This window comes from Coregonus lavaretus, assembly GCF_964263955.1.
Source record: "Coregonus lavaretus genome assembly, chromosome: 10".
Taxonomy (NCBI): Eukaryota; Metazoa; Chordata; class Actinopteri; order Salmoniformes; family Salmonidae; genus Coregonus; species Coregonus lavaretus.
In genome coordinates this window covers 7800455-7806454 of record NC_139997.1, presented here as the reverse complement: position 1 = coordinate 7806454, position 6000 = coordinate 7800455, and positions in this window count along the sequence as shown.

The window sequence follows — 6000 nt, the reverse complement described above, 5'->3', positions numbered from 1 at the left end:
GGGGATAGAGAGAGAGAGGGAGAGAGAGAGAGAGGGGATAGAGAGAGAGAGGGAGAGAGAGAGAGAGGGGGATAGAGAGAGAGAGAGGGGGATAGAGAGAGAGAGAGAGAGAGAGAGAGAGAGAGAGAGAGAGAGGGGATAGAGAGAGGGAAAGGGAGAGAGCTGAAGAGATAGATAAATATAAGCAGAGAGAGAGAGAGTAGGGCTATGGATGGAGGAGCATGGTGGTTCCCTGTATGTGTGATTTATAGCCCTCTGCCTCCCCTGCCTCCCCTGCTCAACACAGGCATTATTCATCTGGGCCAGCCGTGACGTGGTAGGGCCACTACCCAGCCAAACACTTCTCTGGGGGACACAGCGGGCATCGACCAATGATTGGCCCGGACCCAACCTGTGTGTGTGTGCGTTTGCGCACATTTCTGTGTGTGTGTGTGTTTTTGTGTGTGTTTGATGATATACACACAGAGGTGATGATAATGGCTCTATTGTAACTCTGAGGCAGGGGAGGGGGGTTGTCGGAGTGGAGGGATCAACCACTGAATCATCAGACCTGACTCAGACAGGGAAAGAGAATGGGAAGATGGAAGAGGCACAGCTGCTGCCCATGGAGGTCAATCCAGCTAATATAACAAACATCCAGAGGAAAACAGTCACTCAAAACAGCCACTCAGGAGTTTGTGAGTGGCTTTTGTGTATGTGTAGGAATGTCTTGTCCCTATAGTTTCCGTAAATTGAATGTTTTGTCTCCCTTTCCGTAAAGAACTGAGGTTAATGACTGACACTTCATTCATTCAATTGAAACTCGTTCTTCTACTCAGGGGTTGTGAGGGCAGAGTGAACGAGAGAGAGAGAGAGAGAGAGAGAGAGAGAGAGAGAGAGAGAGAGAGAGAGAGAGAGAGAGAGAGAGAGAGAGAGAGAGAGAGAGAGAGAGAGAGAGGGGGCGAGAGTGGAAAGAGAGAGAGAGAGAGAGAGAGGGGGGGAGTTTACAAATAGTTAAAGAGCTCTCCAGTTTCCCTCTCTCATTTCATATCCTGGAGTGGTTGGTAGACCAGACCACACTCTGCTAACTATTTCTTTACCCACAACACAGAGAAGAAAGACACTTTGACATACAACACTTAGAGAGCAGAGCACTGTAATTATGTGGTGTCCATCAGTAAAGGATATGGGCACACACACATTCCTGAGGGGGGGGTTACAATGGGGTTTGAATCTGTGCCTCCTTCGTACCACAGCAAGCTGAGCTAAAGCCTAGGGCAGGTATTACCTTGGGGTGCCAACTCAAGTCTTTGGTTTTCAGTCTTCTCTCACAAGCATAAACATGGTTGTTGTCACAGTAACCTACTTTGTAATTGTTCTGCTGCTATATGATGCATTTACCTTATCACCTAAACTGTACTCTCTCCTTCTACTCTGTACTACCTATGCCCTCAGGGCATTAATATACATTCTTCACAGTTTCGGTGCTGTGGCATCACCCACAAGGGGACTTTCCACCATGTCTGATAAGAACTTCTGATAGGCCTATAATCCGTTGTGAAACTAAATGTATTTCACTTTCACTTTAGGTAACAATTACTGTACATGTATGTTTGTCCAAGAAAACATAGAAAATTACATTAGCTTGCCCACTTATCAGGTTTCTGGTCAAATAAAGTCAACACCAATGTCACCACGTCCTTATGTGAAAGTATCTGATCTGTTGTCTCCATCGACTGGTCTTTACTGCGCATTACAGATCAGTGGGTACTGGGCAGGAGCTTTCCCACAGACATTTCCAATTGCTGATGAACAGAGAAATCATAATTATACAATGCTGCCCTCAGGTGGCAAAATGATTTAGGTTCGTTGAGCCCGTTGAGCCCCAAACTGGATCTAAGTATGTTCTTGTTCATGGACTGTTTCATCAAACTAAGCCTCCCCATAAAAACATGCATCCCCTCATTCTTTTTGGCAGGTAGACTACAGTAGGTAGCCTACACAAATTGTACATTTTATACAGTAGTGAGTGATAAATTGTGCACCTACAGATGTAGTATCTTAATTTGACCTATATTGTCACAGCAAAATAATCCTGCAGCAACAGGATTTGAACGTTTCGTCCATAATATTGCTTGATCAGTGTTTAGGCTATTTGCTGGCCAAAATGGCTGCATTAAAAGTGCAAAACTGTTAATATAACCATGTGTTAGTGTGGATTTTTTGTGAATTTATGTAAATCACGAAGCTCATCTGCAGGAAGATTCTCAGCAACAAAAGAGTGATCAAATTAAGATCTTACACCTGCATACAGCAGTAGGTCTGTCTATGTAATTGTGTCATTCTTGGGCTCGGGTAATATTTCAGTCCCTCTGACTTTTTATATTGTATTTCAAGTATTGGGTCACCAAAATGAAATGTTAAAAGATTTTGTATATAAATTGAAATATCCGGTATAATTAATTAAAATAAATATAGCATTAATTTCAACTTTATTATTAAAAAATCTTATTTTTTAACTGACACTAAGAATTGTGTCATGTCCCCCAGGCGTTTCACTTAATTTTTAGTTGGGAAATTAATTTTAAAATGTGCACATAATTAATCACTCTTGCCATTAATGCAAACATATATGTGTTATTTTGTTGAGAAAGTCTTTTTATCAAATAAATGCATGATTATTGATTAAAATCACGTGATTTAGCTCTGTCCCTCAGTCTACACTAAACCCCGTCACGCCAACCAAACTGCCAATAAAAATGGTCAGTCCACCCTTATGTGCCATCATTAACAGGAAGTGACATCATTCAACAATTTTCAACTGCATGTTACAGAAACAGGCAAGTAATCACATACTTTTATATCTGTATTTTATTTATTTTTTTAAGTCAGGTGGGGATCGTCGAGCTTACCAACAACCCTGTTACATGAAAGATGGAAAACTAGTACTTATCAAAATTATACTTTAACCCATAAAAATATACAATCTATTAATATCATGCACACCATGTGGTCTCCTGTCCTTCACCACATGAGGAGCAGAGTCCATTTTGAGCGAAAAAAAAAGTCAACCCCGTCACACTCAACCCCGTCACGTTTCATTGTAATGGGGTTGTAAACCTGTGACAGGGTTGAGCTATTTACTTTATTTATGAATATCAAGGAGGCCTTGATCCATGTGGACTTTTCAGAGAACTATGTCTGCAAATACACATCGGAGATCTAAGCTGTTCACTTTGGGCCCTCTCACCAGCAGGCCACTCTACATACTGGGGTGCTGTATGTTGGCCAACAGGAGCCAATATGCTTCACAACGATCTCCCCCTCTAGGCACAAAGGCCCTCCTGCTATATGGAAACACCTCAATCCAGTGCTAGACTACCTTCAGGCCACACATCCACAAGTGTCTGTATTGCACTGTTTTAGTGATGGGCCTTGCACACAGTATAAGCAGAGAGGCTTCCTGCTTTTCACAACAGAATTACACAAACGTGGATTCAAAGCTGGTACATGGAACTTTTTTGAGTCAAGCCATGGAAAAGGGGCTCCTGATGGTGTGGGAGGAATGTTGACGAGAACGGCGGACAGGTTGGTGGCTAAGGGCCGTGATATCAGTGATGCACAGGAGCTTTACAAAGCCCTCTGTGAGACAAACACGTCAGTGAAGCTGTTCTTTGTGAAGAGTGCCAATGTTGAACGTGAGATGGAGATGATGCCAAGCCCGATAAAAGCGGTGCCCTCCACCATGAGAATACACCAGGTCATCACCTTTGCTCCTGGAGAGCTGATGTCTCGTGATGTCAGCTGCCTTTGTTCAACAAAGAAGGACCTAAACTGTACATGCTTTAACACACAGCACTTCAGTTTCAGCGAGAAGGTCCTGGCTGCTCCAGAACAGCCAGCCAATGAGGAAAATCCACAACCTGTGGACGAAATCCAGTGGGGAAATCCAGGTCTTCTTGGGCAGTAGTGTGTAGTGGAATATGATAATGACCTTTATCCAGTCATCCTCGGCACGGATGAACTGAGTGTACATTTTACATTTACATTTCAGTCATTTAGCAGACGCTCTTATCCAGAGCGACTTACAGTTAGTGAATGCATACATTTTTTTCTTTTCATACAAGTGAAATGTATGCATTGTGTAGGACCAAACATATTTTTCTGGACAACATCCACTGGTATCAGTTTGATGAAGTCCTTGAGAGGGTGATTCCACCCCCACAGCGTGTGACATCCCGCCATGTAGAGGTTGAGAGCGGTGTGGGCCAGACTCTCAGGAAGAAAACCATGAATGAATGAATGAATATGGTGCTCCTGAGAAGAAGGATAGCCATGCTGACATTAGTGCTGTAGTTTTAGCTGTTCTAACATTCTAAATGCGTTTGGAAAATGTTCCTACTGTTAAATGTTTTGAATTACCCTAATGCCTGATGTTTTTATTTGTTTCGATATTTACTGCAGTTCAGTTAATAAAACCCAGATTATTCTAAATATATCTAACGTCCTTATTACATGGTTGCACACAATGAAATGGGGTTTTGGGGTAAATCTTGGAGGGATTTTAATAATATAATAATAATGTGCCATTTAGCAGACGCTTTTATCCAAAGCGACTTACAGTCATGTGTGCATACATTTTAACGTATGGGTGGTCCCGGGGATCGAACCCACTACGCTGGCGTTACAAGCGCCATGCTCTACCAATTGAGCTACAGAGGACCATTTTGATAATTAACTAAACTAGTTTACACGGAAACCGATGTGTCTCTTTAACCCCGTTACAGTATTCAACACTGTCACCCTAGCCTCAACCCCGTCACATGACAATATTTGTTAAATAAAATGGCAAGATGAATAAATATGAATTTAATGTTTTCTGAGCTAGGTCTGAAATGTTAAAAGGACAATCCCAAGAAGATTAGATGAATGTTAAAATTCAGAATTGAAAGCATTTTTTTATTTAAATGATGAGCCCGCTGACACATAACGTTTCTACTTCAGGGTTAAATATAGCAAAATTCTGAGATTTTACATACATTTGTCAAGGGCTGATGTAAATGTGGTGTGGGAGTCAGGCGCAGGACACCGAAGCTTAGTCCAACAGACTTTACTAGTGAAACACTAGGCAAAATACAATAAACGGCCTCAACACAAAACAGAGGCACGCGATTACGCAAACTGTGCGTAAACAACAAAACAACAAACATAGAGAAACACGCAGCACTAACGGTGTTATGGCTATGGTTCAACCCAGCACTCAGAGAAACCAACACGACAAAGGGAGTGGAAGAAACAAAAATATTTTAATAAAAGTTCAAATTGTCTAAGTCCAAAAACAACTGAAGTAAAGGAACAGAGTGGGCTAGTCGGCTCCGGAGGAAGGAGAGGCTGAGGCAGGCAGGCAGGCAGGCAGGCAGGCAGGCAGGCAGGCAGGCAGGCAGACCGACAGGCAGGAAGGCAGGCAGGTTGGGAGGTATGTCCGAAACTAAAGACAAAACAAACGACAGGTTAAGGAGAGTGGAGAGCCAGGCTGAAGACAAAGACAAAATACTTTACTGGTGAGCCAAGTTACCGCTCTGGTAAGAACAACGATCTGGCGCCGGTGGAGAGCCATGCCCAGGAATAAGTAGTGCAGGTTGATGAGAGAATAGGATGCAGCTGCGTAGGCAGGAATCACTGGAAACAACCCGCAGCTGCACAGGAGAGGCAGATCCTGAGCACGCCCCCTGCTCCACTCCAGACACACCCACATAAAGGGGACAAACACACATACAACAGAAAAAGAGGGGACAAAACAAGGAGGAAGGGAAACAGAAAAGGGAGAGACAAGCTGCCCACATAACAGTACCCCCCCCTCAATGGTCGCCACCTGGCGACCCACCAGGCCTGTCAGGGTTGTCGTGATGGAAGTCCGTGATCAGCTGAGGATCCAACACAAAACGCTTAGGGACCCAAGACCTCTCCTCTGGTCCATAACCTTCCCAATCGACTAGGTATTGGAGACCCCTACCCCGCCTC